Genomic DNA, 21,642 nt, shown 5'->3' with positions numbered 1-21,642 from the left:
TTCTCCTACTCATAACAGGCATGGATCTCTCTCAGTTCTTCTACTCATAATAGACATGGATCTCTCTCAGTTCTTCTACTCATAATAGACATGGATCTCTCTCAGTTCTTCTACTCATAACAGACATGGATCTCTCTCTCAGTTCTCCTACTCATAACAGGCATGGATCTCTCTCAGTTCTTCTACTCATAATAGACATGGATCTCTCTCTCAGTTCTTCTACTCATAATAGACATGGACCTCTCCCTCAGTTCTTCTACTCATAACAGACATGGATCTCTCTCTCAGTTCTCCTACTCATAACAGACATGGATCTCTCTCAGTTCTTCTACTCATAACAGACATGGATCTCTCTCTCAGTTCTCCTACTCATAACAGACATGGATCTCTCTCTCAGTTCTCCTACTCATAACAGGCATGGATCTCTCTCAGTTCTTCTACTCATAATAGACATGGATCTCTCTCTCAGTTCTTCTACTCATAATAGACATGGATCTCTCTCTCAGTTCTTCTACTCATAATAGACATGGATCTCTCTCTCAGTTCTCCTACTCATAATAGACATGGATCTCTCTCTCAGTTCTCCTACTCATAACAGACATGGATCTCTCCCTCAGTGCTTCTACTCATAACAGGCATGGATCTCTCTCTCAGTTCTTCTACTCATAACAGACATGGATCTCTCTCAGTTCTTCTACTCATAACAGACATGGATCTCTCTCTCAGTTCTCCTACTCATAATAAACGTGGATCTCTCTCTCAGTTCTTCTACTCATAAGAGGCATGGATCTCCCTCAGTTCTCCTACTCATAATAGACATGGATCTCTCCCTCAGTTCTTCTACTCATAACAGACATGGATCTCTCCCTCAGTTCTTCTACTCATAACAGGCATGGATCTCTCTCAGTTCTTCTACTCATAATAAACGTGGATCTCTCTCTCAGTTCTTCTACTCATAACAGACATGGATATCTCTCTCAGTTATTCTACTCATAACAGACATGGAACTCTCTCTTAGTTCTTCTACTCATAACAGACATGGATCTCTCTCTCTCAGTTATTCTGCTCATAACAGACATGGATCTCTCTCTTTCTTCTTAATGACAAAGACAGTAAAAGCAATCCCACCACTGTGTCACGGCGTGAGTTGGGGTGGGTAGTCTATGTTATTTTTTCTATGTTGTGGTTTTGTGTTTGGCCTGGTATGGTTCTCAATCAGAGGCAGGTGTCGTTCGTTGTCTTTGGTTGAGAATCCTACTGAGGTAGCCTTTTCCCACCTGTGTTTTGTGGGTGATTATTTTTCCATGCCCGTGTTTGTTCCACACGGGACTGTTTCGTTTGTTTCGTTTATTCACGTTGTTATTTTGTATTTCAGTGTTCAGGCAAATAAACATCATGAACACGTACCACGCTGCGCATTGGTCCGATATTTCCTACTCCTCCTCAGTTCGAGGAGGACGAAACGCGTTACACACTGTTGATGTTTAACGTCAATACGTCAGATGGTAATTACTGGATTGTTAGGAGGATTAAAAAAAACGGACATATCTTACAGTGATTATTGAGTCGATAGTCTTTCTCACACTGTGTGTGCGTCTCTGTGTGTGTGTTGTCTCTCTAAAGGTCAATCAAGGTCAATGGGGGCCAGAGAGAGTCTGGGGTAGAGTCTCAAGGCTGCAGAATTCACTGGCCTGAAGTACAAGCGGACTCCGCCCCCGAAAAAGATACTTCATCATCTCCAACCCATTACGTTGTATATTGTTATATGGCAACACCCCACCACCCCACTTCTATATGACTCCTTTCTGATAATATTAATCAGTAATCTATTGCCTGTGTGTGGAAATTGCTATTGAAGCATGTGACTTGATTGTAAAGGCTTGGTCAGCGAGTCATGGTTTCTCCACACCTGGGAGGCTCCTGAGAGGAAGTGGGTTTAGATGTGGTGGCGTCAGTAGGGGAGGAGGAGGAAGACAGAAGGGGAAGAGGGAGAGAAAGGGAGGGGGGGTAATAACTGATTCGCTACAGTTTATCAGTGACTGTCTGAGTTGTAAATACCACCCGCTATCTATTCATTCCCTACTAACAGTCCACAGAGCACAAAAGGGACATTCTGACAGCGCTGGACAGTGATCTCATCTCTGAGATATCTCTCTCTGTGGTGTGGTGGCAGAAACTCGGCAGGGCATTGGCTCACCCTCCGCCGCCTAGCATGGTCCCAGATCTGGTTGTGCTGTCTTGCCAACGTGACTGCTGTTATTGTACAGCAATGGAGTAACACAAATAGATAAGGGACCAGGCTAGGTGGTGGAGGGATTGTCAATGGCACAACACAGCAATGGAGTTGGCAAGACAGCACAAACATATTGTGGACAGCTGGCATTTGTAACTAGAAAAGGACTGGACAATGTATTCTGCATGCACCATTTCCTAATATTGCTATTCAGCACTGTACTGTACTGTATGTCAACTTACTTCAGTGCTGTAGGAGGCCTACCCATCAGCAAGCGCCAAGACTTGTGTGGCTGTTCGTCCACGACTTTGTGTGTTTGCGATACTAGGGAGATGGGAAAGATAAGAGGTGGAATACAGGGAGGGAGGGATAGATAAGAGGTGGAATACAGGGAGGGAGGGATAGAGGGATGGGTGGATAGGAGTAGAGAAGGTAAACAGAGAGAGGGGAAAATCATTTTACGGTGTATGGAACAATGGTGACACCTACTTTGTTTATTTGCAATACAAGGAAGATGGGGAAGATAAGAGGTGGGTGGTGTGGATAGAGGGATGGAGGGAAGTAAAGAGATAAAGAGGATAGAAAAACCCTTTTCCGTCAGTGTGTTGTGGAGAAACAGCAGCAGCACTAACACACATTCCATTTGACAGTAAATATTGACTCAGCGGTGAACAACTGGGTTCTATTGCACAGCAACAAAAAAAAGCATTGTGTTCCTGGGTACTGGGCCTGCTCGGGCTGAATGGCCTCTGTTTGCAGATTATGCTGATGGTAGGTTGATAAGTGGGCCTAGCTGGGCTCTGTAATGTTCACCATGTTTTTTTCAGCTACAACAGGACAATGACCAATAAACCTTACCTCACTGTCAGTCTTCTCATAGCTATTCATTCCGGGGGCTGTCCCTCCCAAGTGATTTAAGGTGAAGTGGTCAAGTCTCTGTTGTTAACTAAACAATGAAACGCACAGACACAGACGCATGCACGCACGCATGCATGCATACACGCACACGCACACACACACACACACGCACGCACGCACGCACGCACGCACGCACGCACACACACACACACACACACACACACACACACACACACACACACACACACACACACACACACACACACCACCCATATTAGGGAATGAAAGTTATTTATAATAAAGCAGCACAAACATATCTTGGACAGATGGCATTTGTAACTGGAGAAGGATGAGCCAGTTTATTGGCAAGACATCTATGGCAAGACCTGAAATGGTTGTCTAGCAATGATCAACAACCAATTTGACAAGGCTTGAAGAAATCTGAAAATAATAATGGACAAATATTGTACAATCCAGGTGTGCAAATCTATTAGAGACATGCTCAGAAAGACTCACAGCTGTAATTGCTGACAATGGTGATTCTATCATGTATTGATATTGGGTGTGAATACCTATGTAAATGTGTTATTTCTGTATTTAATTTTCAATACATTTGAAAAACTATTCTAAAAACATGTTTTCTGTTTGTCTTGATGGGGTTATTGCGTGTAGATGGGTGATAAAAAAATATATATTTAATCTATTTTGAATTCAGGCTGTAACACACAATATGGAATAAGAAAAGGGGTATGAATACTTTCTGAAGGCACTGTACATTTTGATTCATCCCTTAGGCTAGATATTTCAGGCACATATACTATACTATATATGATGCTGATCATCAACATTGTGTATGCATCATAGTGATTTCCCAGCAAACCAAAATTGGTTGTGTGAACGTTCACAGAACATTCATTAGGTTGCTCCAAAGTTCTAATAACACAAAGACTGCCCAGTTGTGCTAATGATTATACAGTGTTTGTATAAAACTTTTGCCTGATATTGTAAGAACGTTCCCAGAACAAATGTTGTTATTACTTTACCTGGAAACCTAATAAGATCATTAGGGAAATGTTCTGTGGTGGTTGTTACAGATGTTGCTAACATTTTAGTGAATATGAGGAGAATATTCCAAGGATATATAATTTCCCATGTTCTGGGAATGTTCCCGGTTTGCTGGCATTTTGCATTTGCATTTAATGCATTTAAGTCATTTAGCAGACGCTCTTATCCAGAGCGACTTACAAATTGGTGCATTCACCTTATGACATCCAGTGGAACAGCCACTTTACAATAGTGCATCTAAATCTTTTAAGGGGGGGGGGTGAGAAGGATTACTTTATCCTATCCTAGGTATTCCTTAAAGAGGTGGGGTTTCAGGTGTCTCCGGAAGGTGGTGATTGACTCCGCTGTCCTGGCGTCGTGAGGGAGTTTGTTCCACCATTGGGGGCCAGAGCAGCGAACAGTTTTGACTGGGCTGAGCGGGAACTGTACTTCCTCAGTGGTAGGGAGGCGAGCAGGCCAGAGGTGGATGAACGCAGTGCCCTTGTTTGGGTGTAGGGCCTGATCAGAGCTTGGAGGTACTGAGGTGCCGTTCCCCCTCACAGCTCCGTAGGCAAGCACCATGGTCTTGTAGCGGATGCGAGCTTCAACTGGAAGCCAGTGGAGAGAGCGGAGGAGCGGGGTGACGTGAAGAACTTGGGAAGGTTGAACACCAGACGGGCTGCAGCGTTCTGGATGAGTTGTAGGGGTTTAATGGCACAGGCAGGGAGCCCAGCCAACAGCGAGTTGCAGTAATCCAGACGGGAGATGACAAGTGCCTGGATTAGGACCTGCGTCGCTTCCTGTGTGAGGCAGGGTCGTACTCTGCGGATGTTGTAGAGCATGAACCTACAGGAATGGGCCACCGCCTTGATGTTAGTTGAGAACGACAGGGTGTTGTCCAGGATCACGCCAAGGTTCTTAGCGCTCTGGGAGGAGGACACAATGGAGTTGTCAACCGTGATGGCGAGATCATGGAACGGGCAGTCCTTCCCCGGGAGGAAGAGCAGCTCCGTCTTGCCGAGGTTCAGCTTGAGGTGGTGATCCGTCATCCACACTGATATGTCTGCCAGACATGCAGAGATGCGATTCGCCACCTGGTCATCAGAAGGGGGAAAGGAGAAGATTAATTGTGTGTCGTCTGCATAGCAATGATAGGAGAGACCATGTGAGGTTATGACAGAGCCAAGTGACTTGGTGTATAGCGAGAATAGGAGAGGGCCTAGAACAGAGCCCTGGGGGACACCAGTGGTGAGAGCGCGTGGTGAGGAGACAGATTCTCGCCACGCCACCTGGTAGGAGCGACCTGTCAGGTAGGACGCAATCCAAGCGTGGAGATGCCCAACTCGGAGAGGGTGGAGAGGAGGATCTGATGGTTCACAGTATCGAAGGCAGCCGATAGGTCTAGAAGGATGAGAGCAGAGGAGAGAGAGTTAGCTTTAGCAGTGTGGAGCGCCTCCGTGATACAGAGAAGAGCAGTCTCAGTTGAATGACTAGTCTTGAAACCTGACTGATTTGGATCAAGAAGGTAATTCTGAGAGAGATAGCGGGAGAGCTGGCCAAGGACGGCACGTTCAAGAGTTTTGGAGAGAAAAGAAAGAAGGGATACTGGTCTGTAGTTGTTGACATCGGAGGGATCGAGTGTAGATTTTTTCAGAAGGGGTGCAACTCTCGCTCTCTTGAAGACGGAAGGGACGTAGCCAGCGGTCAGGGATGAGTTGATGAGAGAGGTGAGGTAAGGGAGAAGGTCTCCGGAAATGGTCTGGAGAAGAGGGGAGGGGATAGGGTCAAGCGGGCAGGTTGTTGGGCGGCCGGCCGTCACAAGACGCGAGATTTCATCATGGGTTGTAATGTGCTGTGTAATAGTTTGTGAGATAAGTTTGTCCAACACACAAAAGCCAGCTGTACACAACATGGTGTCTGATGGTGTTGAAAGAGTAGCCTATTTCACCCTTGAACAACCTTTGTCAAATGTTTTCATACCTTGGGAGTGTAACTTTGAGCTGTGTCCCACTCTCCCACAAAAAAAATCAGTTAAATAATTGGTTGGAAGGTGAACTCCTAAACTACCTGTTCACGTCTTGTTCTCAAGCCTTGAATTGATATAGATTTTGTTTCATATATTCGAATTAGCATTAGTAATTTTCCAGTTTGTCATTCAAATTTTGCGTACTGTTGTTTGCAATTTTTTTGCGAGAACTTGGAACCTAGCAAATTAGTCATGCTAATTACATGGAAACTACATGTTGATATGAATTGCAGGATGGAGAACAAAACATGTACAGCTAACTTCAGAACTCACCTTTCAACCTATCATTTCAACCTATCATCCAGGTTGTATCACATCGGGTCGTGATTGGGAGTCCCATAGAGCAGCGTATAATTGGCCCAGCTTCATCCGGGTTTAGCCGGGGTAGGCCATCATTGTAAATAAGAATTTGTTCTAAAAACCTCTAAAGGATTGGCCCCTTTTTTTCAATTTTCATCTAAAATTACATACCCAAATCTAAGTGCATGTAGCTCAGGCCCTGAAGCAAGGATATGCATATTCTTGGAACCATTTGAATGGAAACACTTTGAAGTTTGTGGAAATGTGAAAGGAATGTAGGAGAATATAACACATTAGATCTGGTAAAAGATAATACAAAGAAAAACAAACCTTTTTTGCATTTCTTTTGTACCATCATCTTTGAAATGCAAGAGAAAGACCATAATGTATTATTCCAGCCCAGGTACAATTTAGATTTTTGCCACTACATGGCAGCAGTTTACATGCAATGTTTTAGACTGATCCAATGAACCATTGCATTTCTGTTCAAAATGTTGTATCAAGACTGCCCAAATGTGCCTAATTTGTTAATTAATAACTTTTCATGTTCAAAACTGTGCACTCACCTCAAACAATAGCATGGTATTCTTTCACTGCAATAGCTACTGTAAATTGGACAGTGCAGTCAGGTTAACAAGAATTTAAGCTTTCTGCCAATATCAGATAAGCCTATATCCTGGGAAATGTTCTTGTTACTTACAACCTCATGCTAATCACATTAGCCTACATTAGCTCAACTGTTAGCCTACGTTAGCTCAACTGTCCCGCAGGGGACGCACCAATCCTGAAGAAGTTTTAACTGACTTGCCTAGTTAAATCAGGTGTAAATATCGGACCATATTAGTATTTTTTCCATTTCTTCTGTGAATCAAGACGCTTTTATGGATACAGCCACAAAATAAATGCACTGGAACATTGACACAGTTTGATGAAAACACATCACAAAGTTTGTTTCAATCTGGATGAGGGCTTGGTCATGAGGATACATTTTCACCTTTGAACCCTGCAGGTAGCTCTGCATCTCTGTGAATGATTTGTAAAGTGAGGGGAAAATGTCTTTGGCTTTACGTGTCTGGTTCACACCTACATCCTGCGATGAAGTAATGATGTATGACTGTGGAGTATTGCACCACATGCAGGTATTCACCTACACCATGCTCTCTCAAGCAAGAAGCCACGCATTGTTGTCTCACATTAGGATTGCTGCAATACGTGTAAGGTGATACTGGAATCTCTTCTGTCATGCAGTACCTGTCCCAGTCAGTGTTGTGTTGATAGCAGTGAGTCACACAAGTGTTATTTTGTGAAATTACTGATTAATTCCTTTACGTGTAGTAGGCCTACATCTTACCTGTAATAATTCAGTGTATACGTGCAGGTGTTAATTCCGGTCTGTGTAAATGTTACCTGTGACAGACAAGTCAGTGTACATGAGCAGGTGTGTGGTGTACTGACAATGTTTGTGTCAACATGTGATGTGTCCTAACAGCTGTTCTCAGAGGAACTGAACTGCGTAGCAAAGCGGAACCCGTTAATAACATCCAGTGTTGAGTCCTGTAATATCATGTACGATTGAAGGCTTTAATACTGTCCGTGCTGCACTGCAAAGACAAACTGCAGGAAAAATGAAAGCCAACTCATAAAGCACAATGTGTTCCTGCGACAGCTCTCTCTCTCTCTCTCGCTCTCTCTCTCACAATTCAATTTCAATTTAAGGGACTTTATTTGCATGGGAAAATATGTTTACATTGCCAAAGCAAATGAAATTGAAAATAAACAAAAGTGAGATAAACAATAAACAATGCACAGTAAACATTATAATAAAGACATTTCAAATGTCATATAATGTCTATATACAATGTTGTAATAATGTGCATATAGTTAAAGTACAAAAGGGAAAATAAATAATCATATTTACAATGGTGTTTGATCTTCACTGGTTGCCTTGAGGCAACAGGTCACAAATCTTGCTGCTGTGATGGCACACTGTGGTATTTCACCCTATAGATATCGGAATTTATCAAAATTGGATTTGTTTTCGAATTCTTTGTGGGTCTGTGTAATCTGAGGGAAATATGTGTCTCTAATATGGTCATACATTTGGCAGGAGGTTAGGAAGTGCAGCTCAGTTCCACCTCATTTTATGGGCAGTGTGCACATAGCCTGACTTCTCTTGAGAGCCAGGTCTGCCTTCGGCGGCCTTTCTCAATAGCAAGGCTATGCTCACTGAGTCTGTACATAGTCAAATATTTTCTTCATTTTGGGTCAGTCACAGTCAGGTAGTCTGCCACTGCGTACTCTCTGTTTAGGGAAAGATAGCATTCTAGTTTGATCTGTGTTTTGTAAATTCTTTCCAATGTGTCAAGAAATGATCTTTTTGTCTTCTCATGATTTGGTTGGATCTAATTGTGTTGCTGACCTGGGGCGCTGTGGGGTCTGTTTGTGTTTGTGAACAGAGCCCCAGGACGAGCTTGCTTAGGGGGCTCTTCTCCAGGTTCATTTATCGGTCGGTGATGACTTTGTTATGGAAGGTTTGGGAATCGCTTCCTTTTAGGTGGTTGTAGAATTTAACGTCTCTTTTCCGGATTTGGATAATTAGCGGTTATCGGCCTAATTCTGCTCTGCATGCATTATTTGGTGTTTTACATTGTACATGAAGAATTCTGCATGCAGTCTCAATTTTGTCCCATTTTCTGAATTCCTAGTTGGTGAGCATACCTCAGACCTCACAACCATAACGGGCAATGGATTCCATAACTGATTCAAGTATTTTTAGCCAGATCCTAATTGGTGTGTCGAATTTAGAAGGCCCTTCTTGCCTTGTCTCTCAGATCGTTCACAGCTTTGTGGAAGTTACTTGTGGCACTGATGTTTAGGCCGATGGTGCATCGTTTTTTAGTGCTCTAGAGCAACTGTGTCTAGGTGGAATTTGTATTTGTGGTCCTGGCAACTGGACCTTTTTTGGAAAACCATTATTTTTGTGTTACTGAGATCTACTGTCAGGGCCAAGGTCTGACATAATCTGTGCAGAAGATCTAGGTGCTGCTGTATTCCCTCCTTGGTCGGGGACAGAAGCAGATCATCAGCAAACAGTAGTAATGCGGTGTGCTGCAGACTGTTCTGGTGCCCTCGACAATTTGTTGAGATATATATATATATATATGTTGAAGAGGGTGGGGCTAAAGCTGCATCCCTGTCTCACCCCCCGGCCGTGTGGAAAGAAATATGCCTGTTTTTTGCCAATTTTAACCGCACACTTGTTGTTTGTGTACATGCATTTTATAATGTAGTATGTTTTTCCCCAACACTACTTTCCATCAATTTGTATAGGAGACCCTCATGCCAAATTGAGTCTACAGTTTTTTTAAATCAACAAAGCATGTGTAACGGCTTTCTTCCTGAGAAAGAGAGGACCAAAGCGCAGCGTGGTGAGTGTTCATCTTCTTTAATAATACATCCCAACTGAACACATCAAATTACAAAAGAACAAATGTGAAAACAGTCATATCTGGTGCATAGACACAAAGACAGGAAACAATCACCCACAAACCCTAACACAAAACAAGCTACCTAAATATGGTTCCCAATCAGAGACAATGACTAACACCTGTCTCTGGTTGAGAACCATATCAGGCCATACAAACTAGACACACACATAGAATGCCCACCCAGCTCACGTCCTGACCAACACTAAAACAAGGAAAACATACAAGAACTATGGTCAGAACGTGACAGCATGAGAAGACTTTGCCTTTGTTTTTTTGTTGTCAATTAGGGTGTGCAGGGTGAATACGTGGTTTGGAGTACGGTCATTTGGTAAAAAGTTGATATTTGCTCAGTACATTGTTTTCAGTCAGGAAATGTACAAGTTTGCTAATGCAAAGGATTTTCTCATGGTTGCTGTTGACACATATCCCCCAGCAGTTATTGGGGTCAAATTTGTCTATACTTTTGTGGATTGGGGTGATGGTTCCAAATATTGGGGAAGTCCTTGGTTCCAAATATTGGGGAAGATGCCAGGGCTGAGGATGATGTTAAAGAGTTTAGGTATAGCCAATTGGTGGTCTGTATATTTTATAATTTCATTTTGGATAACATGAACCTCACAGGCCTTTTTGGGTTGGAGGGTTTGTATTTTATCATATAGTTAATTCAATGTAATTGGAGAATCCAGTGGGTTCTGGTAATCTTTAATTGTTGATTTTAAGATTTGCACTTAACCTTTATTTAACTAGGCAAGTCAGTTAAGAACAAATTCTTATTTACAATGACGGCCTAGGAACAGAGGGTTAACTGCCTTGTTCAGGGGCAGAACGACAGATTTTTACCTTGTCAGCTCAGGGATTCGATCTAAGCAACCTTTCAGTTACTAGCCCAACACTCTTACCGCTAAGCTACCCGCCGCCTGCTACCTGTAGCCAACCCAAATAGACAACACAGAGCAGGGATTGAAAGATGTTATCCAGAAGTTTGGATCTGACTTTGCCATCCTCCCTTACCTCCTCCGCCTTAACCTTCCGAGGAATCCACTCTCAACCAGCTAGGACTTCGTTCGACCTGACTGGGTACCCGGAGCCACACATGGTTCTTGGGCGAGACCCAGGTGCTTGATATTGAAGACCGAGGTGGGAAAACCCGGTTCACTGGCAAGCACCGATCCTCTTCGGACGTGCCCACAGGTGCGCCGTGCAGGCCGTGCCTAACAGGGAAAGGGTAGCCGGTCGGGCTACCTGCTACCTGATCATGTATATATTTTTGCTGTTTGTTCTTTGTCATAGAGCCAGAAAGATTGGAGAAGTGGTTTATCCATACATCTCTGTTTTGGATAGATAACTCTGTGTTGTTGTTTGATCAGAGTGTTCACATTTTCCCAGAAGTGGTTCGATTCTATGGATTCTTCAATTACATTGAGATGATTTCTGACGTGCTGTTCCTTCTTTTTCTGTTTTTCTTTTTCTCTCCCTCTCCCCTCTCTACTCTTACTCCTAGCATTCTCTCTCTCTTTCTCCACCCCCTCTCCCCCCTCTATCACCCCCTCTCCCTCTCTAGTCTTTACTACCAGCGTGTTCTTTCTCCCCCCCCCCCTCTCTCGCTGTCTCTCTCCGTGTGCTCAGCATGCAGGGACAGGAACTGCATAGTAGCACATTCTGTGTGATAAGAGGGATCTGGCGTGACCTTTTTATTGTTCCAGGGAAGCCACGACGACAGCGGCTGGAGTCCCTCCAAATTAAATATTTGATTCAGAAACAAACTCCACAGCCGAGGGTCCGAGGAGGTGTAATCCCCACAGGAATAGAAAGGCCTTCGATTTCTGAAGAACATGATGACAGGGCAAAAAATCCTCCCTCTTGTCGGACCGGCATTAGGGTCTCTCAGCTCTCACTCACACTGCAGCTTAATGTCAGGTTTTAGTATTCAGCTGAATTTTTTTTAACATCATTTGAATAATGTTTCTGTCAGATGCTAGGCTTGTAGTTCACCACATGTCCCCTGGGAGAAATCTTCTACGATTTACTGCAACAGAACCAGCTACATGCAGCCAGTACGCCAGGCTCCCTTCCCTTCTACTCATACCATGGGAATGATGAGGGATTGTTTTGTACTGGGTTGAATTTCAAAGTGAACATGGATATATTTCCCGCTGTTTTAGCCCATGATATAGTGATATATAAAATATATATATAAAATTAGGGTCATTTCAAAGGCCACTGCTGATATTCTGGCTGAATATCAATGTTACCCTCAGATTTGGATCCAATGGGGAGCTGCTGTGTTCTTGATATTTGGTGAAAAAGGTTCACGCTCGAGGCAAGGTTTGATACAAGCCTATTCCGTGTAACGCACGAAAGGGTACTCATGCAAATGTGTCATGGGTATGCTCTTTATAGAGTTCACAATACAATCAGATAACAGAGTATAAATCGAATCAAATCAAACTTTATTTGTCACATGCGCCGAATACAACAAGCGTAGACCTTACCGTGAAATGCTTACTTACGAGCCCTTAACCAACAGTGCAGTTCAAGAAGAGCTAAGAAAATAATTATCAAATAAACTAAAGTTAAAAATAGTAAAAAGTAATACAATAACATAACAATAATGAGGCTATAACGAGGCTATATACACGGGGAACCGGTACAAAGTCAGTGTGTGGGGGTACAGGTTAGAGGTAATTTGTACATGTAGGTAGGGGTGAAGTGTCTATGCATAAATAATAAACAGCGAGTAGCAGCAGGGGGGGGGGTCAATGTAATAGCCCGGTGGCCATTTGATTACTTGCTCAGCAATCTTATGGCTTGGGGGTTAGATACTGTTAAGGAGCCTTTTGGTCCTAGAATATAACATAGACAGACAATCAAATGAATTGATGCTTGAGGTAACATAAACAATATGCAATATAAACATTCAAATACCTAGGGAAAGCTAAATAATATATTGTTAGAGATAAATACAGAGCAACACAATGCTCAAATTAAATGATATTCCTTTTACATATACTTCATTGAGAGTGCGTTGTCATTTAGAGCAACGACCTGGGGAAGAGTACACTGTATTGCCTTCCAAGTGCATTGCTTTTGACCAGACCACCATGGGTCCAAGTGCACTATAAATAGAAAATCGGGTGTCATTTGGGACAAATCCATTGTTACAGCGTTGAGCTCAGACTTTAAACGTTAAGCCATTAAGTCATTCGTCAAATATAAAAAATCCCCTTACTAGCTCTGACTTTGTTGACAGCTACACTACCGTTCAGTTTGGGGTCACTTAGAAATGTCCTTGTTTTTGAAAGAAAAGCACATTTTTTGTCCATTAAAATAACATCAAATTGATCAGAAATACAGTGTGGACATTGGTTGCCTAGAAGGCCAGCATCCTGGAGTCGTCTCTTCAATGTTGACCTTGAGACTGGTGTTTTACAGGTACTATTTAATGAAGCTGCCAGCTGAGGACTTGTGAGGTGTCTGTTTCTCAAACTAGACACTCTAATGTACTTGTCCTCTTGCTCAGTTGTGCACCGGGGCCTCCCACTCCTCTTTCTATTCTGGTTAGAGCCAGTTTGCACTGTTCTGTAAATGGAGTAGCACACAGGGTTGTACGAGATCTTCATTTTCTTGGCAATGTCTCGCATGGAATAGCCTTCGTTTCTCAGAACAAGAATAGACAAGTTTCAGAAGATAGGTTTTTGTTTCTGGCCATTTTGAACATGTAGTCAAACTCCAGATACTCAACTAGACTAAAGAAGGCCAGTTTTTTTGTGTCTTTAATCAGAACTACCGTTTTCAGCTGTGCTAACATCATCGCAAAAGGGTTTTCTAATGATCAATTAGCCTTTTCAAATGATAAACTTGGATTAGCTAACACAACGTACCTTTGGAACACAGGAGTGATGGTTGCTAATAAATGGCCTCTGTACGCCTATGTAGATTTTCCAGCTACAATAGTCATTTACAACATTAACAATGTCTAAATTGTATTTCTGACCAATATAATGTTATTTTAATGGACAAAAAAATGTGCTTTTCTTTCAAAAACAAGGACATTTCTAAGTGACCCCAAACTTTTGAACGATGGTGTACATTATTGAGGAAAGATTATACTTACTATGACTGTGATATGTGGTTGTCCCACCTAGCTACCTTAAGATGAATGCACTAACTGTAAGTCACTCTGGATAAGAGCGTCTGCTCAAACGTAAATACAGTATGTCAATGAGAGAAACCTGGAGCTGAAAATAGTGCTGGTACCATACTTCTGGGTAGGACTAATATAACCCACCACCACTATTACACAGCTGTGTCAGTGAAAGGACTGAGTTATCTCTGGAGTCTGGACCACACGTACAGGCATAGTGTACTGTAACTTTAACCCTTAATCACCAGGAGATCTGGGTCCAAATACAATTTGAAATAATTTCAAATACTTTAGCTGGGCTTGATTGAGCATGCCTGGAACAATGCAACCAATAGAATAGTCACAAAACCGCAAACCCCACCCATCTGACACTTCAGGCAGGCTAGAGCAAACACTCAAAGCATTGAAAAGATTTTGAACAGTATTTGACCCCAGGCCTGGTCAACAGGGCCACAACATTTACACTCAGATAACATTGAGTCCTGGGAGACCCCAGTAGTGTGTGTAGAGTATTACAGTATACTGTAGCATGACATGGCATTGTATCCCCAAGACTTACTGGAATTAAGTCTAGAATATAAATTCTATGACTCTTATTCTTAGCCTTGAAATCTATTTTCCTTCACATTCATGCGTTTATTAGCCGAGCACTTGCATTGAGCTGTCCACCTACAAGCCATGGGTGAATTCAAACCACGGGTGTGTCAGGGCATATGGGGGTGGCAGGTAGGTAGCCTAGTGGGAGTGGCAGGTAGCCTAGTGGTTAGAGCGTTGACTAGTAACCGAAAGGTTGAAATATTGAATCCCCGAGCTGACAAGGTAAAAATCTGTCATTCTGCCCTTGAACAAGGCAGTTAACCCACTGTTACTAGGCCGTCATTGAAATTAAGAATATGTTTATAACTGACTTGCCTAGTTAAATAAAGGTCAAATAAAAAGATGACAAAATGGTCATTTTGTGACATCATATACAGTCCATATACAGTACTGTACACTGCAGCTCACGCAGGTCTGCAGACTAACTGGGGTAGAATGAATGTAGTGCTCAAGCAGAAGCATCTTCTGATCATCCTGGGGCGGCAGGTAGCCTAGTGGTTAGAGCATTGGACTAGTAACCAAAAGGATGGAAGAGCAAATCCCTGAGCTGACAAGTTAAAAATCTGTCGTTCTGTCCCTGAACAAGGCAGTTAACCCACTGTTCCTAGGCCGTCATTTAAAATAACAATTTGTTCTTAACTGACTTGCCTAGTAAAAAAAAAAAAAATCCTCTGATCAGAGGAACAGTAGTAATTCCACTATAACAGAATAATGCTGACACTCAGAATGTTCACTTCAAAAATGTGTGCCAAACCAACCAACTCTATGCACAAGTACAACTTTTAAAGTAACTGTCCAGTGTTTCCAAATTCCTATGAAATATGACCTACATTTAATTATAAAATAAGTGACATATTTTTCCTTCCATTTGTTTTGTTTTTTGAAAGTATGTTAAAAAGCAGCTGTGTTGGAATGGTGTGGGCGTACCCCGACCAACATAATGGTGTGTTTTACTTCTTACAGCTCCGTTCTGCTTTGTGTCCATATGGAGTCCCCTGGGGGCAAGAATGGTCTATCCATCCCATCCACAAATGATTTATTCATAGTAGTACACAGGGACTCTCTAAGTTACATTCTCTGCTGATTACAATTACTCATAAACCATTCCCTTCGCATGTCTCATGGAAGAAAGACCTCTCCCCGTGTAGTACTGTGATCAGAGTTTGGTCCAATATATCAATTTCATCTAGAAACACCAACGTCCAGATTATACATGACATTTTTGCACATATATCTTGCTGCACCCTATGCAAACGATTCAAGATGAAAGCTAGACAATCCCCAAATTGCTCACTGCGCCCTCCTGGCACATATGGTTTGGGAGTGTACAGGGGTTTTACATTTCTGGAGTTGTATTTCATCCTGTTCCTCTGACATAATGTGTAGAAATGTACCATGTTCACCATCTATTTTATCGTTAAGTGATGACACTACTTTAGACCTATCTGTCAAACAGCGATGTATTTGGCTGGCTGGATTAACAGCAGCCAAAAAGATGATAACCTCACGTTGGCATCCTCCTACTTCTTTATACAGACAGCAGTGGCTGCTATCATTCATGAACATCATAAACCTGGAAATGGCTGCAGGATGCATGCATGGGGAGGGTGAAAGTAATATATTTGCTCTTTCAGTGACGTATGACTCTGTAAAAAGACTGCTATTGTGAACCACGAATCTAACTTTGGGTTGGGGAAGTCCTGTGGTTGGGGTGTGGGATGGGAACGGTTTGTCTTGTTTGGTCTTGCCACTTGTTGCTCTGTCCACGTGTACCTGTTTTGTTAACCTTACTAAAAATAATAAAAAACATTTGATCACCCAATAAAAAACAGAACGGTGTGGCCGTATACCGGTAATTAAAAATGTTCATGCGAGTAGACCGCTGATGACATCATCCTCTATTAGGAAATAGCAAGCATTTTTTAAAAGGACTGTTTGAGAATCAAGTTTGAGGTGTTTTTTTGATGATTTGGAAACAAAAACTTTCGGATGAGTCAACAACATTATTTGTGTATGAGATACAGGGCACTATGGTATTAAAGGCTGAGCTGTAGTCATTGACCAGCATCCTCTCAGAAGCTTAATACAAAGCTCACGGCCCTGGGTCTGAACTCCTCCCTATGCAACTGGGTCCTGGACTTCCTGATGGGCAGTCCCCTCAGGTGTTTAAGGTAGGCAACATTACCTCCTCGACACTGATTCTCAACACGGGGGCCCCACAGGGGTGTGTGCTCAGTCTTCTTCTGTATTACTTGTATATCCATGGCTGCGTGGCCTCACATAGTTTCAACTCCATCATCAAGTTCACTGATGACACAACAGTAGTAGGCTTGATTACCAATAACAACAAGACAGCCTACAGGGAGGAGGTAGACACTCTGGCAGTGTGGTGCCATGTAAACAACCTCTCCCTCAATGTTAGCAAAAACAAAGGAGCTGATTGTGGACATCAGGAGGAACCAGGCTGGACACGCCCCAATCCTCATCAACAGGGCTGCCGTGGAGATGGTCAATAGCTTAACATTCTGTGGCATACACATCTCAGAGAAGCTAAAATGGTCTAACCACACGGGCAATGTGGTGAAGAAGGCATGACAGCAATTCTTCCACCTCAGGATGCTGAAGACACGCGGCCAGTCCCCAAGGGCCCTCACAGTGCTCTACAGTAGCACCATCGAGAGCATACTGTCGGGCTGCATCACAGCCTGGTACGGCAACTCCAAGCCGTGGACCGCAAGGCGCTTCAGTGGGTGATACAGTACGTGCAGCCGAATGCACCGTTGGGTGCACACTGCCTTCCCTACAGGACTCCCGCAACACCAGGTGTCGCAGTAAGGCCAAAAAGATCATCAGGGACCCCAGCCACCTAAACCATGCCCTGTCTTCCCCGCTTAAATCACTCAGACTCGCACACACACACACAAGGATAGCTAGCAGCACGGTGTCCAAGGTGCTATCCATGTTGTAGTAAGCTCATTCGCTAACAAGTATTTGTTTACTCTGCTTCTAGCCACAGTGAGTTTAGAGACTGTGGAGTGTACCAAACTCTCGGATAGTGAAGAGACCTTGATAACGTACAGCTGGAAACGAACTCCATGCCTTGCAACCAAGTAAAGTTGGCAGACTACACCTAGAGGTGCCCCCTGAGATTAAACTAAGGAAAAGCGGATGCATGGGAAGTGTACGACTACGAAACAATAGGAGCGGAAATAAGCCCTTGTGGAGCTGGAGGGTTTCAGGATCATCAGAGCTGACAGGAGCTCTGAACCTTCGGTGAAAAGTAGGGGGAGAGGTGTCTGTATGTGAACAATCAATGGTGCCACACTAATCATGCCCAATGAAGGAGAGAGTCTGTTCCCCCCATGTGGAGATGTTAGCAGCGGGCTGCCGACCCTACTATATACCTAGAGAGTTCCCTAGCGTGATAGTGATTGTTGTCTACATCCAGACGCCACCCACAAAGTCACCACAGACCTACACAATCGATCACCCGAGTCGGCTGTTGTTATCTCTGGAGATTTCAATCACTGTGTGCTGTCAGCGACTCTTCCTACCTTCAAACACTATGTTAAAGTTCCAACTCGTCTGGACAAGACCATTGACATTCTCTACTCCAATGTGAAAGATGCCTACTGCTCAACTGCTCTGCCTCGACTGGGACAGACTGACCACAACCTCATCCAGCTACTACCAAAACAGCCCACTGGTTCAGAGACAACGCATCACTCATGCGGTGATTCACGAATGGGCACCGGAAGCTGGAGAGGCACTACAGAGCTGCTCTGAAGGTACAAATTGGAATCTATTTATAGACGACTGGGAGGAGGATCTTAAGAGTCTCTCTGAATGCGTAATGGTCTTTGGTAACTTCTGTACTGATAATGTTGTGCCAAGCAAAATGGAATGCAATGCAAATAATCATCCTTGGCGTCACAAAAGTGAGTAAGTCAGCAGGGCCGGATGGGGTTAAAGCCAGTGTACTCAAGATATGTGCTAATCAACTGGCTTTCATACTGCAGAACATTTTCAACCTGTCCCTAATAGTCTCCGATATTCCTACTAAATGGGAAACATTCTGCATTGTGCCCATCTCAAAGAAAGCAGGAGGGACAGCACTGAAATACTTTAGACCAGTGGCTTTGAAATCACAAGTCATGAAAAGATTTGTGTGGGTTTTAATACCCTTTTTAAGAGTTGAGGTGGCAGCCTATCTGGATCCTTTGCAATTTGCCTACCGCCCAAAAACTGAGTATATGAGCACCTGGAGAAGGCCGGCTGTGTGGTGAGAACAATGTTCTTTGACTTCTCCAGTGCTTTCAATACCATACAACCCCACCTGTTGGTCCAAAAGCTAAAGGACATTCACGTAAACCCACACACAATGAACAATAGACCACAGTTGGTAAGACTGAACCAGGCAGTATCAGATTGGATGTGTACAAACACAGGGGCTCCGCAGTGGATGGTACCGTCACCTTTTCTGTTTACCCTTTACACAAATGACTTCACACACAACAACGAACTCTGCTATATTAAATTAAGCTTTGTCATGAGAGGAGACGATGCTCATCACAGGGACATAACAGAGTCCTTTGTGAAATGGTGTGAGGCCAATTACTTGGAGCTGAATGTACTGAATGAAGACCAAGGAGCTAGTGATAGATTTTAGGGTAAAAAAAAAAAGTTTTTATTCATGGTGATGAGATTGGCACTGTTGACTCATAAGTACTTGGGCGTAATAGTAGACAACAAACTGAACTGGAAGGAGAATTCTCACAGTGTCTACAAAAAAGCCCAATCCAGACTGTACTTTTTAAGGAAGCTTAGATATTTTCATTTATGTGACTAAATGCTTCGTATGTTCTATAGCAGTGTCGTGGCGATTGTAGTGACCTATGCCATTGTGTGCTGGAATGAGAATTTAGCTATGGACTACTGTCATGACGTTGGCCTGGGGGATAGGTTTATGACAGTCATAAATACCACTTCCCCCCTTTTTCCTCTCTCGACCCTACTTATGTTACATTTGCAAAAACCTTGGTTAACATAGAGATTCTGGGAACATCAGAAGGTGGGGGGAAATGAACTATATTCTGGTAATCCGAACAATTGAACATATGCGGTGGTACTTAATGAATATGATGTCAGTTCGGTTGTCATCTGAGACATTCTCATCAATGATAAGATGACAAACTCTACCGTGGAAAGTCTACACATCAAAGTTATCGGATTCACATGGAATTGTTGTTAAATTTAAATGTTTGAATATGAAATTATTTGTGATGGGATGAAATGTGATTTTAGCTTCTAAAATGTGAGAATTGCGTTTTCTTAAGACAGGGCTCTGCTCAATCAGTGGCCCGCCCCTGTGAAGGGATATGGGCTATACAACTTTTCAAACACGCCCTCCTCTCCCTTCCTATATAAGCCCTTGATGAAAATATAACTTCCTGTTCCGATGATGTGAGGACGACAGTCCTAAGTCAGAATGGTTCAGATAATAACTACAGAACGAAGCCAACATCAGCGTGAGCTTTGGTTGCGAATGGTATGAACATTGAACTCTTATTCACTACAGAAGTGATACCTCCTAGCCGTTGAGTTAGCAACAGCAGATGCAAAGAGGGTTAGGAAGGAACAGACAGAGTATCCCGTCTATCAACCAACAACGTTACTACAACGTATCCAATTGACAACCAGAGACATTCTTCAAAGGACTCGGTTTGGCAACACGGCCTTCCATCTACCACCAAACCTACCGAAGCGCAGCTCAGAGTAAATATTTATTGCATTTTCCTTTTCCAAATGGGCGGTAATTTAGAATGCACCAGATACTGTATTTACGCTAGCACAGCTTCTCCCTGTGTCCCTCAGTCTTCCCGCTCTTTCACTCAAACCCAGCCATCTTTCTTTGTGTAACAAGCTGTCATATCTGTTCCGCCCTCTAGGGACGTTTTCCTGTATGACGTAATTTGTAATCAAGTTATGATTTAATTATGTGTATGTGTAATTCTGTGTGATTAGTTAGGTATTTAGTAAATAAATAATTAAACCCAATTTTGCATTGCTGATTCAAATTGTTAGCCAGGGTTCGTATTTACAACTTTCAGATGATACTGAATTAAGATGACGATTGATATTGACTGCTATTGATGTAAAATATGACTAGGTCTTTCAGAGTTTATTCGGAAGATAACAGCTCTATAAATATTATTTCGTGGTGCCTGACTCTCTAGTTAATTACATTTACATGATTAGCTCAATCAGGTGATATTAATTACGGATAAATTATTTTATAGAATAACATGTCATATCACTTAATCCGGCATAGCCAAAGACACGACAGAACTTATACAAGCTTGACCAAATCCTTAAGAAACCAGTGCTACAATTGGCTGCATCCTGGAATCACTGCAGGACATTGGCTGCAAGTAAAAAAAACACATTATTTAAAATATGTTTCACCTTTATTTAACCAGGTAGGCCAGTTGAGAACAAGTTCTCATTCACAACTGCGACCTTGCCAAGGTAAAGCAAAGCAGTGCAACACAAACAACAACACAGAGTTACACACGAAGTAAACAAACATACAGTCAAGAACACAATAGAAAAAGTATATATACAGTGTGTGCAAATGAGATAAAATCAGGGAGGTAAGGCAATAAATAGGCCATAGTGGCGAAATAATTACAATTTAGCAAATAAACACTGGAGTGATAGATGTGCAGAAGATGAATTTTCAGGTAGAGTCACTGGGGTGCAAAGGAGCAAAGAAATACAAATAACAGTATCGGGATGAGGTCGTTGGATGGGCTATTTACAGATGGGCTATGTACAGGTGCAGTGATCTGTGAGCTGCTCTGACAGCTGGTGCATAAAGTTATGAGGGAGATATGAGTCTCCAGCTTCAGTGATTTTAGCAATTCGTTCCAGTCATTGGCAGCAGAGAACT

This window comes from Oncorhynchus keta, chromosome 28 (assembly GCF_023373465.1).
Source record: "Oncorhynchus keta strain PuntledgeMale-10-30-2019 chromosome 28, Oket_V2, whole genome shotgun sequence".
NCBI lineage: Eukaryota > Metazoa > Chordata > Actinopteri > Salmoniformes > Salmonidae > Oncorhynchus > Oncorhynchus keta.
The sequence above is the reverse complement of the archived record's forward strand: the minus strand, read 5'-3'. Positions refer to the sequence as shown.